Source organism: Coenobita brevimanus, chromosome 77, assembly GCF_032717465.1.
Source record: "Coenobita brevimanus isolate Jiangsu-jjx chromosome 77, ASM3271746v2, whole genome shotgun sequence".
Lineage (NCBI taxonomy): Eukaryota > Metazoa > Arthropoda > Malacostraca > Decapoda > Coenobitidae > Coenobita > Coenobita brevimanus.
Window position 1 is genome coordinate 21,472,705 of NC_137030.1, and position 27,332 is coordinate 21,500,036.

Here is a 27,332-nt window from a genome sequence, read left to right on the forward strand (position 1 = left end):
GACTGGATGCCTGGGCCAGCTGCTCTTTTCTTCCCAGACTCATCACAATAATTTGACGTCTGGGAAACATTATGACCCTGCTGACCGGATGGATCATGACGCTGTATTTAAGTCATGGTACCGTATATACTCACTCAATGTAGTGCTGCTCTCGGGTGTCTGCCCTTTCCTCTCCATACTTCTTTCCTTCCATTCTCTTGTCTTTCTTTCCTTCATTCTTTCCCTGTCCTTCTGCCTACGGGTGACTTTACGCTTTCTCTTCTGTCTTTCTTTCCTTCATTATTTCCACTTCCTTCAGCGTGTGGGTGACTCTACACTGAGTGACAAGCCAAATGGTTTTCTGTGCACCAGAAAACCATTTCCTACGCTGGGTGGTAACCATATCACGGGGTTTTTAAGATAAATGCAATATTAAAGGATAATGTTCAGTAATACTGAGGGCAGGGCAATGAATTGTCTTGTTAAAATCAAGCAATGATTACTTTACGCTGGCTTGCTTCGACGAATCTCTCAGGACGAGAATTTATAAACTTTCTCAACAGTACACAGCAAGGACTAATTCCTCACAATTGCTGTTTATTAGTACTGTTAGCCTCTGGAGAAAGTGACTTCACCCGTGACAATCAATAACTAATGCTGTTAATAATAACAGATTCTTGCTGATGCTTTAACTCCTAGATGGCACAACGGATTTTAAGCTTAATACAAAAGACTGGCCTAAGTACCAGTTATGAATAGCAAAGCGTTTATGCAAGCTAGGAGCTGCAACTAGAATAAGCTTAATATGGAAAATAAAACACGAGTTTACATTACATTAAGCTCGAGAAAAAGAACTGTTAAATTTATTGATTACAAAGGAATAAATTTATGTTACATTTCAAGTGAATTCAAAGTAAGGAGATCACACTCACTCGCTGACTCAAAAGCTAACTCTTAAGCCTAGGAAAACGAAAAGAAAATACTGGTCAGAAAAGTGGACAAACCGGATGACTGGGTGTCGTTACTGAGGAAGGACACTGCACACACTGAGCCTCTCGCCAATCACCGTTATGTGGGAATACGGCGGCAGTGGGAACTGCATCGTAGGAAGGACACTGCCACACACTACCTACTTCCACGGCGCTCAAACCTTGACAGACCAAGTCGTGGGAAAGAGGGGAGCGTCCAACCGCATTACCAATGTCTAGAATGAGTGAAACACGCCCACAACAAATCGCTCAGCGGAAGCGCTAATGTCTCGCACAAAGACAATCACTTATGACAGTGAAAAATTGTTTTGGAAACACTCCCGACCGGGTGAGCGGTTAACTGAACGATAAACACTGGGATTCTACTAGTGTTCGCGGTTTCCCACTAAATTTAATGTCACGAGTCGACTCGTGACAAACCATATAGCCAAATTTTGGCGCCTGGTGGTTTAGTGGGTAATTATTGTGCTCCAATCGGATTGAGCCGGTGAAGGTTTATATCCAAGGAATGGTTGGGGTTCATTGCTCACGTAATGCAAGTCAGGGATGAGTGAGGCTGGTCACTCTCATCTTAAATGTCGGGACCAACTGCCTAGCCCAGGGCTCCTACGCTCCTCATGGGGCAATGTAGGATTGGATGATGGATATATATATATATATATATATATATATATATATATATATATATATATATATGTATATATATAATCCACCAATGCCATGCAAGGGATCGAACCCAGGACTGTTTGATGACGGTCAGATAACTTATGCACTAAGCCTTGCTCAGGTAGAAACTGCCTCTACGTAGCAGGTACAGGCAGCTTTTACCTGATCGTGGAGCAGTGGATAAAATGACTGTCATTAGATAGACAGTAATTTGATCGTTTGCGCAGTTGTCCATCTATTGCCAGATGCCTTAATCCCAGAACGGGTGGCCACAAACGAATCGTCTCCATGTCACCGTGTACTCATTAATCAGACTGTTTTCTCTCCAATACGCCCCTCTCTCATAAACAATTACATTTCTACCTTATTTCTCCACCTCGCTCTCGATCTCCATCTCCCTCTCGACCTCCATCTCCCTCGACCTCCAGCACAGCACAGGTGGATAAATGTCAGCTGAGGCATACATGAATTTAGACCAGGTATTAAAATTACCGAAATATCACGAAAGCGAAGTCAATAATATTAATACTGGATGGAAAGTACAAGATAAATAGAGAGACAGTGAAAACCTCATCATCATTTTGTGCAGAAAACAAGGTATATAATTGCTCCGTAATACCAAACATGACTTATGAACCTGAACCCTAGTAACAAAACATTTGGAAAATGAAAAAAAAAAGCATTGGGGAGCCGCATGCTAATCGCCCACCAGAATATGCTGTTTGCCAAATCCAAGAATTTGGCCATATCTTGATACCCTGAAGGTCTCGCGTTGATAGCTCAAGCCGTTCAGTGGAGTACCACAGTGTTCAGCGCTGGCACCAATCATGTTTTTAGCGTATATAAATGATATAAACAGTAACACTGGAAATGAAAGGTATCTGAATATGTTTGCAGATGATGCAAAAATACAAAGAAGAATTACTAACACAGACTCTTGTAATGAGCTACAAGAAGAATTAAATAAACTTCATGAATGGAGTAATACATGGCAAATGGAATTCAATGTGGACAAGTGTCATGTAATCAAGTTTGGTAAAAGTGGAAAAAGACCTGATAGGGATTATACGTTAGGAAATAAAACCCTATATACATCAGAAAGAGAGGACCTAGGTGTGATTATCAATAACAGACTATCTCCGGCTGACCACATCAGCGAGAAGGTATGGAACATGTATACACTGCTTGCAAATATGAGAATAGCATTCACATACATAAATGAAGACATGCTAAGAAGGATAATAACATCATTCATTAGACCAGCCCCGGAATATGCATCAGTAGTCTGGAGTCCTCATCTCAAAAAACACATAGACAAGATTGAAAAAGTTCAAAGGGCCGCTACAAGATGGATACCAAGCTTAAGGGACCTAAGCTACGAAGAAAGACGAAATAAACTGAATCTACCAACACTACAGAAGAGAAGGAAAAGAGGTGACATGATAATGCTATATAAGTGCATATCAGGGAAGGAGAAAATAGACATAAATGATTACTTAACCTATGGGGAAGCATCAGCAAGAAGATACTGCAAAAAACTGCATAAGAAGAGAGGTGATAAAGACGTAAGGAAATTCAGTTTCCCAAACAGAGCAATTGATCAATGTAATGCACTACCGAATGAAATAGTGTGTGCCAAAACAATTCACAAATTTAAGGATATGTACGATAAATATGATTTAAGACACGGGACAGTACGAGCTTGACTCATTCCTGTAAAGATACAATTAGGTAAGAACAATTAGGTAAGGTAAGAACAGAGAGAGAGAGAGAGAGAGAGAGAGGGGAAAAACATTATCGCTCCAGGACGGGCTATATGAAGCTAATGGAAACAGAGCACCAGAGAAAACAATGGTGGGAATACTGCTGAATTTAAAATGGCAAATGAAGTAAACTAATTTCAAGGATATTATACAGGTAATAAAAGAGCAAAACCGGAGGTGGACAGGAGATGCAGATAGAAGAAAGAAAACAGATGGAGCAAGAGGCAATTAAGTAGAAGATGGCAAGTGCAGATAGAAAAACCTGGGAGGAAGTGGAAAGATGACAGTGTTAAGAGGTAAGAGGAGTTACAGGCAAAATATGAGAGAGTGGCACAGTCACAAGATGCACAAAGCTGAGAGGGCATTTGATCAACAGTAATGGATTTGGAGTGGCTAACGATGGTAATGCTAATGATGAACTCCGTCATTACCGAAAGGCTCCAAATTTGTGTAAGATCATTCGGTTTTAGCAAAAATGAAGTAAGCAGTGTGTTGTCTTACTGAAGTGGTTACAGATACTGAACAAAGTAAGCCATGTTAAAAGTTCTGAATATATGAGGGTGAAATCGAGGTATCCATGAGATTGGGGAGAAGCGGTAAACTACTTGTAAAGTCCAAAAGCCATTGAATTGGTATTGTGAAAGTGGAGGAGCGAGGCAGTTAAGATAAGGCAGCAGCATCACCAGCTTGAACAAAGTTTGACTGTGGGCTTTGTCTCCTACCTTCTGTCCTGAATCCCTGCCTTACCAGTTCTCCTGACCTGGCCTGGATCCCACCCGCAGGCTCGTGCAACTTAGTTTTTTTTGTTTTTTTCTTTCTTTCTTTCTTTTATCGAGGCGAAGATGCACTTGGCAGGTTTGGTGATGATCGGCTGAATGTAACATGTCCGAATAACATCGTTGTATTTCAAACGATTGCTAGTTACTGATAATTACTGGTAATTATTTGAAATACAACGATGTTATTCGCACATATTGCATTCATCCAGTCATCATCGACCTGTCAAGTGCATTTTCTCCCCGAAAAAAAAAAAAAAAAAAATGAGTTGTAGGCAGCGTCTATAAGTTGTGTGGTAATGTGAGGAGTTGCAGTGTGTGTGTGTGTGTGTGTGTGTGTGTGTGTGTGTGTGTGTGTGGCGTACCAGTGTGAGTTGTTTAAACTTGGGTAGTGTGGGGTATGGCAGGGTGAGTTGTCGTAAACTCGGGTAGTGTGAGGCGCGAAAGGGCGGGTTGTATGTAAACAGTAGTTGTTGCTGTTTTAGTTATAGCAACCATGTTCTTGAGAAAAATGAATTCAGCGGACTGCTGGTTGAAGGTGCCCTTCTCCAGCAGTCCACCTTCGCACTTTCAGAGGATAAGGAGGGACCTGAGGGACGTTTATTGAACGATCAGTTGAGTATACCCTTCTCCAGCACTGAATTGCATGTAAACTGTTGTAATGTGTGGTGTGGCGTGTGAGGTGTGTGTAGGCTGTGGTAGTGTATGGTATGGCAGTATGAGGTGTTTGTAAGCTGTGGTAGCATGTGGTGTGGCAATGTGGGTGTAAATTGTGGTAGTGTGTAGTATGGAAGTGTGAGGTGTGTGTAAGCTGTGGAGTGTACAATGTCATAGTGAGAGGTGTGTTTTGTTGTTGCTGTTGTTGAGTAACCCTGGTGTCTGGTCGAGGAGATCCATCAACCACAGGGAAGCAATTCCCCGTACAGATGTCCCATCTGCAATGGACAGTGAGTGGTTCGTCACAGGAAGACGGGGGGAAGCGTGTTGATGTTTGGTGCCCGGATGAACGCCGCATTTGCATCTCTCCACCCAATTAACAAGGGCATTATGGTATGCTCCACATCACCCAGTCATTTGGTTATATGGTTACCACCTAGCGTTGTAAATGGTTTCTTGGGTTACAAGAAAACATTAGGCTTGTCGCACAGTCTAGAGTCACCTGAAGAGGAAAGAATGTTAATAAAGTTACATGAAGGTTCAGAGAAATAGGAAGAAAGGAGAGCTGAATGATATACGAGTAGGTGTGGGAAAAAGTAGGCAGCACTACATCAGGTGAGTGGCGCCACCACCAACCACCTGAGGCATGTGCAAACTGTTAGTGTGTGGTGTGGTAGTATGAGATGGGTGTAAGCTCTGGCAGTGTGTTATGAAACAATGTGAAGTGTGTGCAAGGTGGAGTAGTCTGGGTTGCAGCAGTGTGAGGTGTGTGCAAGATGTGGTAGTCGGTGGTGTGGCAGTGTTAAGTGTGTGCAAACTGAGGTGGCCTGTGGTGTGGAAGTAAGGGTGTGTGTGGACCGTGACAGTGTGTGGTGTGGCAGTGTGAGGTGTGTATAAGCTGTAGAAATGTGTGGTGTGGCAATGTGAGGTTTGTTTAATCTGTGGTAGTGTCTGGTGTGGTAGTATGAGGTGTGTGTATGCTATGGTAATGTGATAGTGTGAGGTGTGTATGTAATGGTAGCGTGGCAATAGGAGGCGTGTATGTTATGGTAGCGTGGCAGTATGAGGTGCGTATGTTATGGTAGCGTGGCAATGTGACGTATGTGTAGATTATGTTAGCGTGGAAGTGTGAGATGTGTGCAGGCTGAGGAAGTGTGTGGTGTGGCAATGGGAAGTGTGTGTAAGTTGTGGTAATGAGTGGCCTGGCAGTGAGGTGTGTGCAGGCTGTGGAAGAGTATGATGTGATAGTGTGTGGGCTGCGGTAGTGTCTTTTCTAACACCCTGTACCGCTGTTCAATACCCACTAATCAATCACACAGTCAGTACAATAGTATTCCCACTCAAAGCATTACTTACTTCTCTGTCAAAGATATAACCATTAATGTCGGTCGTAGAGGCCATTATATTTCCCTTTCAAATGTATGTTGTCGTATTTCCACCCGCCACGCCACTGTTGTAGTCTTTCCACCCTACGATACATTCCTGCGGGCTGACCAATACGTTTCCCAGGGACAGTACAACAATTCCTACCCACCTGCACGACAATTTTCCCCTGGCTTCCCGATTGTTTTATTTTACGCGTTTTCGGGGCTTTGCGCACGCCCGGCTTTCCCTCCCACCCCTTCAGCTTGTTTTTACTAATTTCAGTTTGTTTTCCTTGTCAGTTTAGACGTTTTCATTCTGAATTGCCTTCTTTTTTTGTGTACTGATTGAGAGGTATGTACAAAGCCTTTACCATAACGTCTCTAAATATTCAACTCATTGTGGAAAAGGTGTTAAAAAAAAAAAAAAAAAACAGACTTTCGTTTAATCCTGTGTTCCTTTTATCATGTCTTTCGTGACACTTCATCCCTGTTCTGTTGATTTTCTTTTAGTCTCTTTGGTTTCTTTATTGGTTTCCTTTAGTTTATTTATTGCTTTTCTGTGCTTTTCTCCTGCCCCTCAGAATATTTATGTGGACAACTTCGAACCTGTCGTGTTGTTTTTACCGCCATTGAGTTCCTCCTTTAGTTATTCCTTTTTCCGATTCCAGTTCCTTGATTTATTTTTGAAGTACCGGTACGTTCATTTTTTGCATCAACATTTTTTCTTTCGTTTTTCTTTATTTCATGGTTTTCTTTTTTCGTGTTTTTCTTCATTCTTACTCCGCCTTTGTTATTTTGCTTCATTTTCGTTTCCCTTCTTTCCATTCTTTCTTCGACTCACATTTTCTTAATTTCTCCCTCCCTCCTTCCATTTTCCCTTATTTCCCTCCTGTCTCTTTTCCATGTATTTCTTTTCTTTACTGTCATCTTTTCCCATCTTCATCCTCTTCTTCCTTCCTTTCTCCTTCTTTACTTTCATTATTCCTTCCCTTATTTTCTTCTTCCCTCCTTTGTCCTTCTCTTCCCGCTTTCCATCTTTCTTTCGGTCTTTCTTCTCCTTCCTTCGTTCTATGCTCCTTTTCTTCCTTCAGTACACTTTCTTCAGTATATCTTCTCCCGTCCTCTTTCCTTCCTCCCTTCCTTCTCTTTATTACCTATCTGTCTTCATTTGCCCTTTGGATACTTTAGTCCTTCTTATTTCTTTTTTCTTCCATCCTTCTTTCCTTCCTTACCTTGTTTCCTCCCTCTCTTCCCCCACTTCATTTCTTCCTTTCCTTTCAAGCAAACAGTGTTGAGGGAATTAGGAAGTCCAGGAAAATTACTGGGAACAAAGGCAGAACATTCACATAGTAATCGGAAATCATACTCACCCTGTACAATTTTCTCATACTTCTACATGTACAGAGAGAGAGAGAGAGAGAGAGAGAGAGAGAGAGAGAGAGAGAGAGAGAGAGAGAGAGAGAGAGATGTGAATTAATCAGTAAAGGAATGAGGGGGGTGGGAGCAACTGAGAGGAAAAACATGAAGATTAGAGACAAAATGGAAACAAGAATATTGTGGAAGAAAGTGAGAGAGTAAGCAGGGCTTCATGGAAGAGGAGGCTGTGATTAGAGGAAGGAGAGAGGGAAGGCAGCGGAAAGGAAGGCGAGGGAAGATCTGGGAGAACGAGGAGAAGGAGAAGGAGAAGAGGCAAGAGAACGATCACGGAAGAAGGGTCAACTAAAACAGTATTGATAATCTGGTGAAAGAAGAGGGAAGCGTGAAAGGTGAGGAAGGGTTACCGTAGGCAGAGGGAGTCACACGGTGGAAAGTGAAAGTAGGGGAACGAAAGGAGGAAGGAGAGAACGATATAAGAACAGAGGGAACGCAACAGATTAAAAAAAAAAACGTGGATGGTGAAGGAGATACATAAGAGGGGAAGAACTGGGATAAGGGGAGTGGTAAACAGTAACATAATATATGGGTGAAGAAGGAGAGAGAGAGAGAGAGAGAGAGAGAGACTTGAAGAGGTGGAGAAAATAGAATTTGATGAGAGGAAATAGAGGGAAGAAAGGAGAAAGAGGAGACCATAGGAAGAGAGGGAAGGGAATGGCAAAATAATGAAGGGAAAATGGCCAAAGTGGAGGAGAAGGAAGGAAGGAAGGAAAGAAGGAAGGAAGGAAGGAAGGAAGGAGGGAAGGAAGGAAGGAAAGAAGGAAGGAAGGAAGGAAGGAAAGAAGAAGGGATGGATGGAAGGGCAGAAAAAAGAGGGAGGGGGAAAAAAGGAGACGAGTGAATGGTGAATGAAAAGGAAAAACATGGAGAGGGTAAGTGATAAAATGATAAACTGGTAAATGGGCCGGGGGGGGGGAGGGGAAGAGTAGAGAGGAAGATGAGGAAGGGTAAACAGAGAGATGGAAGAATGAAGCAGGAGAAGGAAGAGGCGAGAGAAAGAAAAGGGAGAAGAAGAAATGTAAAGAATATGTTGAGTGAAATGAGGGAGGTGGAGGAGGAGGAGGAGGAGGAGGAGGAGGAGGAAAGAGGAAGAATAGGGTGAAGGAGGAGAAACAGGAGTGGAGGAAAGAGAGAATACTGGTGAAAGAAGAGTAAGGGTTGGTGGCGCAGGTGAGGAGTCTGGGAGGTGAGATTAAAATAAATAACTGGTGTTGGTGGAATTTAATGCACCTCATTTTCTCACGTATATTGGCTGCTTTATTTTACCGTTTGCCTCTCAGTCAGCCTTGTTTCTCGCATGTTCAACACTCGCAGGCTCCTGTGACTCATTCAGCTGCATAAACTCGTCTGGCGTTAAATGGAGTAGAGTGCTAGATCAATCCCGCCCATATGACAGCATAAACACTGAGGTTCACAAGACTTACCTTCAACTGAATTAAGGTATAAGTTGGAATGTAACGCTAGAAATGACGCACCCAGGACAGGGTTAATGTTGATTGTATGAAAACTCTATTTCCTAAGACTCACTCGAACCTACATAAATTCATCTGGTATTAGCTGGAATAGAATGCTAGAGTTGTTCCGACCATGCGAAGTGTTAACTCATTCCGCTTGTTTACTTTTTAGTTGGCGTCGTTCTTCGTATGGTTATTCATGTCAGGGGAAAATTATCGAATTGGAAGGGTTACATATAGCCTTCGTTAGCCCCATCATTACTAGGGAGCTCTCCTAGACTGGCTAGAATCGTCTGGTAGGTGTAGGGATAAAAGGTAATCGACGTCCTCAGCTGAGGGGTTAAACAAGGTTTGAGTCAAAGGTTCTTCGGGTCTTTGCTCCCCACCATTTACTGTTTTCAGTCTCTGTCTCTGTCTCTGTCTCTGTCTCTGTCTGTCTGTCTGTCTGTCTCTCTCTCTCTCTCTCTCTCTCTCTCTTTCCGCCATAATGTTGTAGCAATCTTTCTTCCTTCCGTTATCTCAATGAGCATTGCCCTTTTGACACTGTTGTTCGCTTGCACTCTCCTTTAATGTGGACACGCAAAACCCGTCCATCTGAACAGTTTCAGTTCTGTCACGTCCAGCTGTCTGTGAAAAAGTTCACTGGTATTCACAGTATCATATCATCGAAACAGATCAGCTCTAGATCACTCTTCCCTATTACGACGTTCCTGCTGCCTACTACCTGGAGTCTTTATAGTGAATCTTGAAATGATCTGATCTTCATTAAACTTTTTTTTTTCTTTGAATGGGACTATTTTGTCATGTGTCAAACCCTCATCCTGTTTGTGCATAAGGAAAGATAATGTTCTTTGTCTTGTCTTGTTATACTGTTCTGTGCTCTTATTTTTGCATTGTCTTTCTGCTTTACACATTCTACGGATAATGTATCTTTTGGTTCGTGAATCATCTCTGTCTGCTTTCTCTACTTATTATTTTTTCTCTCCTCTGTTCTTTGACTTCTGCACCGCCTTTCTCCTGCCATGTTCTACTTCTTATCCGCGTCTCCTCTGTACGATTATTTTTAAGTTGCAGTGCCCTATTGTTTTATTTCTAATTTGCCTTGCTGCTTCCAAGTTCTTTATATATAGCATTTTTTTCTCTCATATATCGTATCCGCGTCTCCTATCTCATATCGGCTGTTTTCATCAACCATCATCCCGTGTCAGAATTGTCAAAGCAGCAAAAAGAGGATGTACGGGAAAGGGGTGCCTCTTCCGATGAGTTCCCTGGTCCCGTGGGTGAGATGGAACCACGAAAGTAAACAAAGAAGCCGGGACTGTCCACCAGACCACGTCCCCTCGCACCTTTGTCTCCTCCTGCCCTCTCCGGCTTTTAGTCGGGGTCCTCGTGTACCTCAAAATGGATCCCGTGAGATTTGCTTGCCAAAAGCGATTTTTTTGTTTGAATCATATCTTTAGGGCATTAAGAGTAAAAAAAACTTAGGTGGCAATTTTACTTTTGGCTTTTAAGTTTTTTAGGGGGCGTCAAACCAGTGGCGCAGCCGGGGGGCCCCTTTGCCAAACAAAAGAAAGATATATGTTTTGGAGAAATGCTGGCAAGGACAGTTAAATATGTTCCGCTACATTCATAAAGTTTTCCTCGCCATTCATGCGAGGTTTTGTAGTGTGGTTGATGTAGTCGGCATTTTGTAGCATGTATAATGTCTCTCTCTCTCTCTCTCTCTCTCTCTCTCTCTCTCTCTCTCTTCTCTTTCAGATATAATTGAAATCTAAGATGGCTTCCTTGTGTGTGGTTTGTGGAAAAGTCGCAGACGATAGGCATCCATTTGTGAAGAATGTCACACAGACGTCAACATCAAACCTCATAGACTATGCCTGTAAGCGAATGCAGTTTGGAGAAACACAGCTTGCTCCACTAGTTGAGAGGCTTGCCAGTTTGAATCCAACTGAGCTGGAACACCTACCTTACCATTCACAGTGCTACAAAGACATTGTGCATAAACGTATGTTGGAGAGAGCAGAGAAAAGGTTTCTTCAATCCTCATCGACAGAAGTGGTAAGACCAGCAAAAGTTGGGCGCCCTTCAACATCTAGAAAAACGTCTGCAAGTTCCAGCGAATTTCGTGCACACAGACGTGGAAGTAGCGAGACTAAGCAGAAAATATGTACATTTCTGTGCTCCAACCCAACAGAGGGCGACCTACACCTTGTGCAAACTGACATCATGGGAAAGCGTTTCATAAATATCAGAGACAAAACAACAGATGACAAAGTGAGATCTAGTTTATCACTTTTGCAGGCCCCAGGTGATGTTTCAGCGTATGAACTATGGTACCACAGAGATTGCTTGAGGAAGGCTGAAAGGCAGTGTGAATCTTTCCCACTGTATTCCTCAAAGATGGAAGAGAGTGTTGGGAAATGCATCGCAGACATCGACATTGTTAATGCTGTGAACTATTCATTGGCCAGTGGTGTCATATTGAATATGAATGAGATCAATGACGAGTACACCTCTTTGCTTAAAGAGAACGGTGTTCCACTTAGAAGCTTTCATTACAAAAAAGAGCTCAAACATTTGATCATGGAAAATATTCCAGGTGCGGAGTTCGTGAAGGCGAATCGCCAGAATGAAAGTGAGCAAGTGATGACCAGAAAAACTCTTGCTGCAGCTGTAGATAATGCGCCCCACAAGGGACAGAAGAGGTTATGAAACGTGTCGCTGAAGTTGCCAAAGTTCTTAGAGGTGAATTGCTAAAACATCGAGACACCTGGCATTTCACTGGTAGCATGTCATATGTAAACCCACCTGTGGTTGCTTTCTATCTTAAGCTGTTGCTGTTCTGCACAGAATCGAGAATGGTTTGTGACAAGCGAGATGATTAAATGGGCAAAACTATTAGTGTTTTGTCACAGCTTCTCGTGCAAAATGTCAAAACAAGCAGGCAGGTCAAACGTGTGCCCAAATCAGACGTGGGGTTTGTGACAGGTACTCAAACACCGTTGTCAGTAGGTCTTGTGCTAAGCACGCACAACAAAGTTCGCAGTAAGGATCTTGTCGATCAACTATCAGGTCTACATATTGCAGCCAGTTACAAAAGTGTTATTGATCTCGAAAAGAGAGTCGAATGTGCTGTAGTGGAAAGGATGTCAGAAACCGGAGGATATTGTCTGCCACAATTTGTCAAGAAGGGACAATCTGTATTTTTTGCGGTCAACAATATTGATTTTTTGGAAGCAACCTGCGATGGTCAAAACACTCTACATGGCACAGTTGTTGTCATGAATCAAAAAGACACTGTTGATGGCGAGCTTATTAACAAGCCCATGCAAATCCCAGCGAAAGCTACACCAACCAAGCAGCAAGTGGTCTATCATCGAGACGTTATTGTTGACCCAAAGCCAATCAAGTTCCCCTCATTCGTTTTTGACGCTCGTGTAGGTTTGTTGAAGAGATACAACAGCATGGATCGTGCGTGGATGCTGGCTTCTCATTTAGGGGTCAACACTCAGATGAATCCAAGAAGAAATTATGAATCACAGGCGGAAAATGATGATCAAGCAAGTGACGCGAATGAAGATACAGAAGAAAACCAGGCACCTGCAGCACCACAGGATCGAACAGAACAAACAACTCACAGTTTTATACCTTCAAAAACACAAGTTATGCCGATGTGGTCTGCAACGAATTCCCTACTCATGCAACTGGAAGATGTTGAGCCTTCGAAAACAAACAGCGAAGTCGTGGCTCCTCTCTTTCGTCAGGCACCCACAGATTATGCTACTCTGTACACTGTGTTATCATTGACACAAAACATTTCAGCTGTAGTGATGGGACCAGAACGTAAAACAGTCATCACCATGGACCTAGACCTGTACGAGAGAGCCATCAAATTTCAGTCTACCCAAAGGAACACGAACTGGGTGTTACGACCCGGTGAGCTCCACATATGCTTCGCAGCACTACACGCCTTGGGGAAGTACATAGAAGGAAGTGGACTTGACAGCATTGCTGTAGAGAAGGGCATCTATTCACCAACAACAATGCACCAAATATTTGGCGGTAAGGCCTTCAAGCATGGTGTGGAGTATCACATAGTGAATGCACTGGCATGCTACAAGCTGAGATTCGAGCAACTTACAAGTGTGAGCTCCTCAGAGTCTCTCACACAACAGTGCCAACAACTTCGAGAAGGCCTACACAGTCGTGACAAAGGATCCGTCAACATATTCAACAAAATATGTGACCAGTACTCGAGACCATCGAGCCTGCCATGACGTTCAACAACGGAAGTGAAGTGGGTGACTTTCTCAAGTTGCACACAGATCAGGTTGAGTGTCTGCTAAACATCATTCGCGCATGCAGACAAGGTGATTGGGAGAAGTACTTGGCAGCACTCAATAACCAGATCAAGTACTTCTTTGCACATGATCTGTACAACTATGCTCGCTTAATGCCTCTGCACCTGGCTCAGATGAATGAGCTGAAGACACAGAGCCCAGAGACATGGAAAGCATTACAGGATGGCGACTTCTGTGTCAACAAGACGGGAACACCATTCACCAACCTCTTCGTTGATCAGACGCTGGAACAGGAAATTTGAGGGCTGAAGGTTGTGGGTGGAATTACAGGACTTACCCAAAACGAACAGGCTCTGAATCGCTTCCTGCTCACGACCCCAGAATAAAAACAGATCGTCACAGAGTTCCAACAACAATACTCATCAACGAAAGATACCACAGCAAATGAGCACTACCAACTAACAGGGAATGTCGGTCCTCGTATCCCGAACAATGCTGAGAAAATTCGTCGTGGAATTGAAGAGCACTGTGGTGGCTCGCCATTTTCAAATGAGATGCCATTAGTGAATCTTGTGTACATGATGGCCATACCAGATGCTGCCAAATCTGACATCCTGAACAGGGACAAAATTGGACAAGAGCGCTATGAGCAGTTTGTGACGTCCAGAATGACGAATGATTCCCCAGCATCACTTTGGGACAGGATTGAGAAACTAAATCTGAAAACCTTCAGTACTTGTTTCAAGAAAACCAGCATTGGTGTTGGGAACAAGGTTGTCAAACTGCGTGAGGATCGACAACTACTTGCTCGGTTCTTAGTTATCCAGCAGTCACGCCCGCAGCTAGTCGACAGACTAGCAGAGACCATTGGCAACTACGAGATGGCAGTAACACCAAGATCCCTCTTTGCCACTGATGGGACCCTGTTGATTCCTAGTGACAAGAGTTCGTTCATGAAGGAAATCGAGCTGTACTCCCCGCCAGCACGTGGTGATCAACAGGACACAGCCATATCTGATGGTCAGGCTTCCCCACCAGAACCAGGAGATCAATCCATCAGCACAAATCAAGAGGTAGAACAAATGCCACAGGTATTGGAGCGGTTGAGTGAGCAGACCATCGAGGATGAAATCGTCGAATCAGTCAACCGAGACAGAGTTATCATCATAGATGGACAGGCTGTTGTTCAGAGTATGACGAAAACACCTGGAATGGAGACAATTAGTGATTTAGGTGATGCATTCGTAAAACGAATCGACGGAATGACGAAGAAATATGCAGAGGGTAGAGTGATATTCGACAGATACATCACAGCTTCCTTGAAGGAAAAGACACGAGCCAAACGAGCTGGTTCTACACATCCTGTGAAGTTTTTCATACAAGGTCAAATGAGCATTCGCAATGCTACTATGAAGATGCTGCTTTCCCACAGTGACACAAAGGCCCAGCTAACAGAATACCTTGGCAAAAGACTGCTGTCTCATTTTGCAGGGAACGACAGAGGCTTTGTTGTTGTTTATGGGACATCAACATTTGGCAACAAAGATGACTTGTTTGATCACGATCTTTCGACTCACAATCACGAGGAGGCCGACACACAAATCCCTCTTCATGTCATGGATGCTTCTACACATAGTACTTCAATGAGAGACATTTACGTGTGGTCACCAGACACGGGTGTTTTCTTGTTGCTGATCGACCTTGTTGCAACTTGTTCGATACCTGGCTCTGTGATTTTGTTGACTGGTAGGGGGAAATTCTACAGAAGAATTGATGTCAAGGAAAGATGTGCTGCAATAGGGCCAGAAAAATCAAAAGCTCTGATTGGATTACACAACTTCACAGGTGCCGATTGGGGTGGAAAGTTCTTCAACATTTCCAAGAAGGCGTGGATTGCGAAGTTTCTGGCACTGGCACCAAACGATGACATTATTGGGACTTTGCAAAGATTTGGGTCAATCATCACACCTGATGAACTAGTACTGAAGCACATGGAACGCTTTGTGTGCAATGTGTACTCCAGCAAATCAGCATGCACCACTATGGCAGAACTGCGATGGGAGCTTTTTAGGACCAAGAACTTCGAAGGAGAAAAGCTTCCACCTACACAGAACACCCTCAAACCGCACATCATGAGAGCAAACTTCATCTCCTGGCGAGACAAGTCATACAAAGAACCAAGACCAACTATTCCCCACCCGAAGGACAATGGATGGGAACAACAAGAAGATGGGAAACTTCAGCCAGTCAAGTGCCTCGGCAAGCCAGCCCCACAAGCAGTGATGGAGCTTGTCAAGTGTGGCTGCAAAGGATCATGTCATGAGAAGCCAAACTGTTCTTGTCACAAGAATGGCCTGTCCTGCACTGCACTCTGCAAATGTTCGGACTGCGGAAACATCCCTGACTATAGGATCATGCGTGACGAAGATCTATAAAACTACACAGCACACATAGCACACCTACGATTTTGTACATAGTTGTACTGTACACTCATTTTGTCACTTTAAATAGTTACAAATTCCGTTTGCAAGTTTTGATAAAAGACGTGCTCAACTTAGGTTGTAATGTTATTTGTTATGATTCACAATAAAGATGTAAACTTTCTGGTAACTATTTTGGTAGCCATTTTTAATTTTGACCATTAATACTAGGTCAGCAATCTAGTGCTACTCTAAATTGTTCTTCTGTTTTAAAATAACCCAAACTCTGCTACTTAAATGATGTCGCTATGTGCATTTAACCAAATTATAGCCGAAAATTAGTTTTGGGCCATCTTGGATTTTGGGATCGAAATGATGTTGAAATGTAAAATGGACGTCAAATTTGAAATTGTCATGTTGAAATACCCCCCAAAAAATATATTTACACATGATTCTAGGTGCTTTGGTTCAAAACTTAATTTTCACGAGATGACGTCGGCGGCCATTTTAAATTTTGCCTCCTTAAAAACTAAAAAGCCAAAAGTAAAATTGCCACCTAGGATTTTCTGACTACTAATACCCTAAAGATATGATTCAAACAAAAAAATCGCTTTTGGCGAGCAAATCTCACGGGATTACACGAGGAACCTTACTATTTTTTCCTCCTGCTTTTCTGCTTTCCGTTGGTCTTTTTTCTTTGCCCTTCGCCTTCTGAAGACCATTCTCGTTATTGTTTTTAGTCATTTGAGTTTCTCTCTGCACTTGTGTTTGTCAGTCTTTTTCTATTGTCTAATGGCTGTTTGTCTTGGCTCTCCCCCCCCCCCCCGTCCTCTCTCTCTCTCTCTCTCTCGTAACCTTGTCTACCTCCCTCCTCCTGGTGTCTCTGTTTTTTCCTCTTCCTCTGTTCTACCTTTTTTTTTTTTTTTTCGTTTCATAGATTTTTTTTCGGAGTCGTCTCTCCCACTTTCCTATCTGTTTTTTCCATCAACAGATTTTCGATGTTTCCATCTATTTATCAACATCCACGAAAAAAATGTTATGTGTTTTTCTTCTTTCCCTTTTTGCCACGTCTTTCTTGATCGTATTTGTTAGGTTTCCTTTACTTTTCTCCTATTATTTTGCCATTCTCCATTAGTACGTGTTCTTTCGCTATGAATAACGTTTTCTCTCTCTCTCCCTCCCTCTCTCTCTCTCTCTCTCTCTCTCTCTCTCTCTCTCTCTCTCTCTCTCTCTCTCCCTCTCTCTCTCTCTCTCCCTCTCTCTCTCTCTCTCTCTCCACTTCTCCATTTCTTTCCCTTTTATTTACTTTTTTTTTCGCAGGAAGCTTTCCCTCTTAGCGTCCACAAAATATAATCTGCTAATGTTTATTCCCATTCCCTTTCCTGTTTCTACCCTTCCCTCTTGATCTTCCTTGTTTGGCTTGTCTTTGTTGTGTGGTCGAGGGGGCCACGTCTGCTCATACCTTTGTTCCCCCTTCCCACCTTCCGCCTCAGTGGCCTGTGTACCTAACCTACCCTTTGTTGCGCGTGTTCCTTTACTTTATTTTTCCCTTTTCCTCTCAAGGTCGGTTTTGTTCTTTGTCCCGTGCTTGCTGTCAAAGGTACAGCATAACCAGGGATAGCGTCAGTGTGTATGGTCTGGTTGTTACGCCAGGGAACGACGTTTTCAGCTTTATTGGTGCAGTAACGTGAATGAATTAGGGTGCCAATTAGTTAAAAGGACCAGGTTGCTATGATGTGTGTATGTTGAAAAGTGAACCCAGATCCCTGATTCCCAATGGTTCCCTCTCAGGTTCAAAAGTGATGCATTACACAGCTGCATTTACTATACTCTTTTTTGCTCTAACTTGGCCAAAAATTGCCCTCTCTCTGTCTTGAACGCTTAATTGTAATTAGAGATTTTCATCATCATCACCATCAGCATCATCATAATCCCATTTTGCCTCACAGAAACAGGAGCGAAGGGGCCTGGTGCTAGGCGCCCCAGTCCCGACATTTAAGACAAAGGTGACCAGCCTCACTTGTTCCTGAGTTGCATTAGGCGAGCAATAAACCCGCAGAGATTGGTCTACTCAAGGGGTCTACTGTGCTGTCGGACACGGGTCAGAATCCTGGCTGGAGCAGGGAATAGTTTTAGGATTAGAATTTCGTTGATGGAGACTACTGATCAACACGAGACCAACTGACATGCCGTAAGATCACTCCCGCTAATACCAATACACCATTGCTGCATGAGACAGCCCTATGATGTATTCAGTATGGACGGTAGGTGTCAGCGCCAAAGTAGTAACGTAGGAGGTACGTACGAGGTACGTAGGAGGACTGTTGGGCCTCAGGGGACGGGTTATGAAGTCTATGCCAAGACTCAGAAACATTAAAAAAAAAAAAAAAAAAAAATCAGAAGGAACCCATATAGGCTTCATCTGGTACAATTGCCGTAACCCATTATACCACCAGATGTCATTCGGTTATATAGTTACCACCCAGCGTAATAAGTAGTTACCTGGGATACAGGAAACCGTGATGCTTGTATCCCAGAGTAGAGTCACCCGAGAGAGAGAGAGAGAGAGAGAGAGAGAGAGAGAGAGAGAGAGAGGATGATGGACGCCCCCACCTGCCACGAAGTAGGAGATTAACGCTAAAAAATTATGGTGGTCACGAAAATGTGCTATGGAAGTATGTAAATCCATAGACTTAGTTTTCTGGCAGAAGGCTACGTGAAATAACCTGCAAAAGGAAGAAAATCTGGCCCAGGATAAGGTAAAAGAACTACAGTATAGTATCAGTTTTTTTACTATATAGCGTGGCCCAGTGGACTGGGCAAAAATGGCCTATCTGGACATTGCTACTCTTCACCCTGCCCTAGGGTGGAAAAGGAGGTCCGGATGATGATGATGATGATGACTATATAAAAACTGTCGAGACCTGGTGAGACTTAAAATAATGTTTACTAAATAGAGTGTGCAGTCACAAAAGTGTAAAATGGTGGTGTATACAGTAAGCTCTTACCAATATAACCCCTACAAATAAAATGAGCTTTATATAACCCCTACAAAAAAAAAATGAGTTCTATATTACCCCTACAAATAAAATTAGTTCATTATTTCATTTATTGTAGTTCATTCACTTACCTTGGAGGAGAATTTCTTTCTTTTGCAGTCTATTTCTCGTCGCTCAGTGTCAGAACTGACAATACTACCTACATTATTTCCACCGTACTTCTTCGTGACTAGCACCACATATTAGTGTTTTCCTGCTCATACAACTCAGCATTCAGGAGAGAGAGAAGGCAATTGTTAGCATACTTAAAGCGAACAGAGATAAATGAGTCGAAATCTCACTGCACCCGTTAAGAAGCCCCCAGAGTGTACAGAAAGTTATAAATCTAATGATAAAGATAAAATTATCAAGAGAAGAATTCTTTGTACTGTTTCCAAACCTTGTACAAAACTATGAAATTTCCCGGACTAACCGACTATGACTAGTCTGGGAGAAATCTTGCTGCATTGTTTCGAAGCCTCAGACGTATGGAGGATGTCAAAACCCAGTGAAATATTGCATAGCTAATCAGTAGTACTAGTAGTAGTAATAGTAGTAGTAGCAGTAGTGGTAGTAGTAGTAGTAATAGTAGCAGTAGCAGTAGTAATAGTAGTAGTAGTAACAACAGCAGTGGCAGTAGTAGTTGTAGTAGTTTCAACCCCAAGTTCATCTTAAAGTAGACCCAGCGGACTGCAGGCTGAAATTGCCCGTCTCATGTAATCTACTCTCTGGGGGATACAGAGTTAAGGGATGTTTATGCGTGTAAAACCAGGCAGCTGAGCCACACGGTTATATCACGGCCACCACATGAAGGCGTCCCTTTCTAGCACCGCAAAATTAATCAACCGTAATGAAACAGAGTGGATTCTCTAACTGCATCGAAATCATGGAAGTGTGAAGCAGTCTGTAGAATGAAGTGAGCAGTTGTATTAAGAGCTCCTTCATGCTGCCTGGAAAAATTAAAAAGAAAAAGTCTTACCCACCCAATATGGAACAGCACTGAAGAGTTAGGCAGTTTGAGTAGCGGATGTTGGATAGGAAAAGAAATTTGGATATCACATGAAAGACGTGGGTAAGGATGTCTATTGATCAACAGGTGGAAGAGTGGGTGATTATATGGTATACTTATAGAGAGGGAATGGAGGTGAGTAGGGTGATGGATGGGGCATATGTAAGTGACTTGAGGTTGGGAGGCGGTGAGGAGATGGCTGAGTAGAGGAAGTATGTTGTGTGCAAGTAGATGGATTACAGTGTAAGTATGTGGTGAGGAAGCAAACGAAGTATAATGGAGAAATGTGTTCTGGGAATAGCAAATATGGCTGTATGCTTACATGGAGGTGGTGGTCATTTGATTAAAGAAATGGCTTACTCGTCAGATGGATAGGAATTCCATCTCATGTTAGGGTACGGAATACCGGTAACTTGATCTGAATTTCGGTAAAACAGATTTTACTGATTTTTCACAACACCCACCGAAATGTCATAAAAACAGATATGAATACACCAGTCCTGAGTGAGACAATCCTACCATGTAATGAATATGGAAGGAGGATATTAGCACCAAAGCGATTGCATGTAAAAATTAGGGGCTCCTAGACATTTTGGTCCTCGGGGAACGGACTGTCTCCACAAAACTAAAAATGATCAGCCGCTAGATAGAACATAAGAACAAACGATCAAAGGCACTACCGTAATGAAGAACCAGATTAAGTAGATATTTACATCATCATACGAAACTGCACTGATGATTTTAAAAAATAATAATTGATTAACAATATTTGTCAGTAATGAAGATTAGTGTCTGTGATATCAGTTTTTACTGCCGTTCTCTTTGAAGCCCTTTTTTTTTTTTTTGAGCACTCCTGTCCAATTTCTTTTTTTACAGGATTTTTGTTTTTGTTTTTTTGTCCTTGTTAATCTGGGATGCTGAGAAAAGTTTTAAAAATATTTTTAATGCCATTACATTTTCCAATGCTTTAAACGTAGGTAAAATTGGTGTTCGTCGTCTTTGTCTTTGTCATATTTTTCTTTATAATTTTTCTTTGGCTTTCCTTTGAAACTTTGAAGAGTTTTATATATTTTGCAATTTAATATTTCTCTCAGATTTAGCCGCCTGAAAATTTGAGGCCCCTTTTCCCCGTAAATTTTTATCGGGTTTTCCTTTGCTCTTCATTTTTGTCAACATATTGTGGTTTGGATCAGCGTCTGCCTCTCACAGTCCCAGGCTCACCAGGATTATTCTCTTACAGTGTGATTTATTTCTATTGGGAACCTCAGCTTTCCTTTCTTTTAACGTAATTTACACACGTCCATCATTCCAAACCATCATGATTTACAGAACCAGTGCACTCTTCATTCCCTCTGTCTCTCCCCCCTCCCTCCCCCCCCCACTTCTCTCTCTCTCTCTCTCTCTCTCTCTCTCTCTCTCTCTCCCTCCCTTTCCCCCCAGCAGCTGTCAAACACCCATCGTGGATTGTTTGTTTGTGTAATATTCTCCCCACAGCATGGTGGGGAACGGGCAAACAAAGAGCCCGTCACGGGAAAAAGCAAATAAAAAAGCAGACGAAAAAAAAAAAAAAAAAAAAGTAAAGCAGAGACGGCAGCCAGAATAAAGACGAGGCAAGGGCGGCAAACAGGCAAGGGGCAACTGCAGAGGATGGAAGTGGGCAGTGACTGATGGAAGGCAGCAGGATTACGAAAGCAGTCTGACTGCGATGTAGTGGACCAATGCAGCCCTAGGTGGATCAAACTCGACGCCCTCACGGATCACGGCTTCCTGAGATGGAGAAAGGGAGTTGGAAAGATACGCCTCACGGAAATCCTTGTACAAATGCCGATAGACATGTGGCAATGTGTCCTGGTCGTTAATAGGATCCGTGAGGTCGTATAAAAGTTCTTCTAAGTCCGTATCCGTGCGGGCGTCGAGTGTAGCGATGTCAGAAAGGGGCGGTAGAAGAGCCTCGAGGCGGCGTGCGACAGTGGAGGGGTCAGCCTTGTCCTTCCCCCCTTTCTTCTTCGATTTTTTCCTCTTCTCCTTAGGTGGAGGGGGAGAAGAGGGGCGAGCAATGGCAGCAGGCGGTGGTGGAGGAGGAAGAGGAAGAGGCACCTCCTCTTCTTCGTCAGGAGCAGATGGAGAAGGCAAGGAGGGCGGCTCTGCTTCGTCCAGATGGACGGAAGGGACGGGAGAAGAGACACGCTCCCCCTCAGCTCCTGACGAAGGGAGGTGAACCTCCACGACTGTCTCTCCATGCTCTAGTTCCATGGCCTGTATCGGTTCCGGGTCGGTAAGGAGTGGTTCGGTGGTGGTGGTGCCAGTCGCCCTGTTGAGAGGGACATCCAGCCTCAGCCGTTTCCGCGGTTTTGTGCGGGGAGGTGGAGGCTGCGGCCGCCGGGCCTGACGCTCCTGACGAGGGGGGTGACGAGGATCGCGGGTGAAGCTCCGGGGTATTAATAGTAAGGCGTGGAAGGCCGTTCTCCTTAAAGATTTGAGGAAGGAGAACAGCCAGAACCGCCTTACTACCCCCACTAAAAGCTTCAGCCGTCGCGATACACATCGCAACGAGTGTGTTAGTATCGCCAGAACTCCCAGGACCCCTAGGCTGGCGTCTCGGGGCCGGGGGGCGGCGCCGTGCATGAGCAGAGCCCTGCACGGCAACACCACCCGGTCCAGTGACATCCGTAGCCTCGGGACCCTTGGCAGCCTGAACGATACGAAACTCCACTGTCTCCCCATCGCCAAGAGAGCGCTGGAAAAACCGTGGATTAGGTACAGCGATCCCAGAGACGTGGACGAATACATCAGAGCCAGTATCCTGGCGCCTGATGAACCCGTAACACGCTCTCACGTTGTACCACTTCACGGTTCCCCGGATGGTAGAGGCTCCTGACGGCTCGGATCTGCTACTGGGTGCCCCCCTCAACGGGTCGAAGGCGTGAGCAGGTGAAGCAGGTGTCTCAGGTGGCTCGGGCATAGTAGCGACTGGCCAGGCCAAGCAGAGTGGAATGATCGTGGATTGAAGCACAGGTGTGGTGACGCAGGTGTGAACGGACGCGCTGCACAACAAAACAATTTCATATGACAGAGAGAGAGCGAGAGAGGATGATGGACGTCCCCACTTACCACTAAGTAGGAGATTAACACTAAAATATTATGGCAGTCACGAAAATGTGCTATGGAAATTATATAAAGCCGTGGATTTTGTCTTCTGCCTGAAGGCTACGCGAAATAACATGCAACAGGAAGAAAATCTGGCCAAGGTTAAGATAAAGGAACTACTGTACAGTACTGTATAGCAGCAAACTCTCATCCCTTTTCTGTCTAATTCTCTAATGCAAGAGTTAACCGTTACTCCCAGTCCTTCATTTATGCAACAGGTCAACTCTGGAACTGTCTCGCTCTGTCTGTATTTCCTGCTTCCTATGATCTCCAGTCTTCAAACGCAGTGTGTCCAGGCGTCTGGAAATGATCGGATCTTGAATTTGGCTCTTTCTTTTATTTTGTTTACTTACCTCCTAATTCTACTGACTATCAAAAATTCTTTGACTATCTTACTTCTACGATGGAACACATTCTATCCATTTCTCCTTTCTCTGAAATCTCCATTCTTGGAGATTTCAATGTTCACCACCACCTTTGGCTCTCCTCTCCTTTCACTGATCCACCTGGTGAACAAGCCTACATTTTTTCTATCCTTAATGACCTAGAGCAGCTTGTACAGCACCCTACCAGTATCCTTGACTGCCTTGGAGAGAGCTCCAACATACTTGATCTCTTCCTTACAACTAATCCTTCTGTTTACACTGTTAATCTTTTCTCTCCGTTGGGCTCCTCCGATCACAGCCTTATCACCTTAACCTGTCCAATCACTCTGGTACGGCCTGCAGACCCTCCAAAAAAAACGTCGCCTCTGGCACTTTGGAGCTGCGAATTGGGAGGCCCTCAGGCAGTACTTCTTCGATTTTCCCTGGAATGATTATTGCTTCCATGGCCGGGAGCCATCTGGGTGTGCCTTGCGCATTACGGAGGTTATTCTCTCGGGCATGGAAGCATACATTCCTTTCTCATATTCTTTGACTAATGCACGAAAGCCTTGGTTTAATCACGCTTGTTCTAATGCTGTCCGCAACAAGGAGAGGGCCTATAAAAGGTACCGGAACCAACCCACCCCTGAATCACATCTTTTATACATTTCTGCCTGGAATCGTGCTAAGTCTGTCCTTCGCTCTGCTAAAAATAATTTCATCCGTACAAAATGCTCTCAATTCTCTAACTCGAACTCTTCCTGCTCCTTCTGGCACCTTGCCAAAAACCTTTCTAACAACTTTACCTCATCATCCTTCCGTCCTCCTTTCTACTCTGATGACTCTGTAGCTATTTCTTCTACTGATAAAGCAGATCTCTTCGCTCAGACTTTCTCCTCCAACTCCAACTTAGACGAGTCTGGTGCTGTTCCTCCCTCACTTCCCCCCTCTGACTTCCTCATGGCTAACATTAAAATTTCTTCAGCTGATGTATTTTCTGCCATTGCTGGCCTCAGTACTAATAAGGCATATAGGCCTGATGGAGTCCCTCCTGTTGTTCTCAAGAACTGTGCTTCTGTGCTTACTCCCTGCCTAAGGAAACTCTTTCGCCTTTGTCTGTCAACTTGTACCTTTCCTTCTTGCTGGAAGTTTGCTCTCATTCAGCCAGTCCCAAGGAAGGGTGACCATTCCCAACCCTCTACTTATCGTCCAATTGCTTTAACATCCTGTATCTCAAAAGTTTTCGAGTCAATTCTTAACAGGAAAATTTTAAAGCATCTTTCCTATCACAACCTTCTTTCTGATCGTCAGTATGGGTTCCGTCAGGGATGCTCCACAGGCGATCTTCTCACCTACCTTTCAGACTCCTGGTCATCCTCCTTTCGGGACTTTGGCGAAAGCTTTGCCATTGCACTTGACATCTCAAAGGCTTTCAATCGAGTCTGGCATAAATCTTTAATTTCCAAACTGCCCTCTTACGGTTTCTATCCTTCTATCTGTGCCTTCATCTCTGGCTCCCTTTCTGGTCGTTCTATAGCCGCTGTTGTAGACGGCTATCGTTCTTCTCCTAGATCTATTAACAGTGGTGTTCCTCAGGGCTCTGTTTTATCACCAACTCTCTTCCTTTTATTCATCATTGACCTTCTAAGCTGTACATCTAACCCTATCCACTCATACTCTGATGACTCCACCCTTCACCTTTCCATTCGATTCCCACAACGTCCATCTCAGCAGTTACTTCAACAGGCAAGGGATGAGGCTATGGCACACCTAATGTCTGACTTGGCTCGTATCTCTGACTGAGGTAAAAATAATCTGGTTGTTTTTAATGCATCAAAGACTCAGTTTTTGCACCTATCAACCCGACAAAATCTTCCACAGGTATACCCACTTATGTTTAATAATACTCAACTTAATCCTGCATCATCGTTGAACATGCTTGGGGTTTCATATGCTCGGGACTTGTCTTGGAAAGATCATATTACATCTCTTGTAAAATCTGCTTCCAAGAGATTGGGTGTGCTAAGCCGACTCCGTTCCTTCTTTACCCCTGCACAATTGTTGACTCTATACAGGGGTTTTATCCGCTCCTGTGTGGAGTACAACTCTCATGTATGAGGGGGCTCCCCACATACAGCTCTTCTCAATAGGGTGGAGTCAAAGGCTTTTCGACTCATTAACGCTCCTCCTCTTACTGACTCCCTTCAACCTCTGTCTCTTCGCCGCAGTGTTGCATCTTTATCTCTTTTCTATCGCTGCTTCAATGGTCACTGCTCCTCTGAACTGTCTGCATGCATTCCTCCACTTCTACGACGGGCGCGTAGCACCAGTCTAGCAGCAAACTCTCACCCCTTTTCTGTCCAACTCTCTAATGCAAGAGTCAACCGTTACTCCCAGTCCTTCATTTATGCAAAGGGTCAACTCTGGAACTGTCTTCCTCTGTCTGTATTTCCTGCTTCCTATGATCTCCAGTCTTTCAAACGCAGTGTGTCCAGGCATCTGGAAATGAATGGATCTTGAATTTGGCTCTCTCTTGTATTTTGTTTTTCTCTTGGAGGGAACAGTATTGCGGGCTAATTGCCTTTGGTCCCTTCTTCCTCACATTAAAAAAAAAAATATTGCGGGCTCCCGGCCTTTGGTTCCTTCTTCCTCGCATAAAAAAAAAAAAAAAAAAAAAAAGCATTTGGCTCTTTGACTATATAAAAGCTGTCGAGATCTGGCGAGATCTAAAATAATGTTTACTAAATACTGCAGAGTGTGCAAAAGCAGAAGTATAAAATGATGGTGTACACACTGTTTATTACACACACACCACAAAGCCAGTCAGGAGGCAGGACGTGTGTGCTGGGCATTCCCCAGGTCCTGTCCTCCCCACTTACTCTATTTTTGATCAGCCCATACACCACTGACCGGGCTAATGTATGGCCCGGCCTGCACTATATGTGCAGGGAATCTTTCAACAACAACAACAACTGTTTATTAACCAGCCCATACCCCACTGACCGGGATGATGTATGGCTCGGCCTGCACTATAGGAGCAGGGAATCTTTGAACGAACGAACGAAGTGAGCTCTTACTAATATAACCCCTCTAAATAAAATGAGTTCAATATTACCCCTACAAATAATATGAGTCCTAAATTACCCTTATAAATAAAATGAGTTCTATGTTTCATTCATTGTACTTCATTCATTTAAGCTGGCGGAGAGTTTCGTTGTTTTGCATTCTATTTCTCGGAGTTCGGTGGCAGAATAGACAATACTACAGTCATGCATTATTTCTAGTGCACTTCTTCGTGACTAGCACCACATTATAGTGCTTTCCTCTTGATACAGCTCATCATTCAGGAGAGAGAGAAGGCAATTGTTAGCATACTTAAGGTGAACAGAGATAAATGAGTCGAAATCTTACTGCACTCGTTAAGAAGCTCCCAGAGTGTAATGGAAGTTAGAAATCAAATGATCAAGACAAAATTCGCAAGAAAAGGCTTGTTTATACTGTATTCAAACCTTGTACAAAACTATGAAATTTCCCGGAATAATCGACTGTGGCTAGTTTGGGCGAATTCTTGCTGTATTATTTCGGAGCCTCAGATGTATAAAGGATGTCAGAACCCAGTGAGATATTGCATAACTAAACAGTAGTAGTAGTAGTAGTAATGGTGGTAATAGTAGTAGTGGTGATAATAATAGTAGTGGTTGTAGAAATAGTGGTAGTAATAGTAGTAGCAGTAGCAGTAGTAGCAGTGGCAGCAGTGGCAGCAGCAGCAGTAGTAGTAGTAGTACTTGTAGTAGTTTCAACCCCAAGCTCATCTTAAAGTGAACCCAGCGGACTGCAGGTTGAAGTTGCCTGTCTCAGGTAGTGTACTGTCTGGGGGGATGTAAAACCATGCAGCTGAGCCGCACGGTTGTTTTCAGGGCCACCACACGAAGGAGTCCCTTTCTAGCATCGCTAAACTATTCAACCGTAA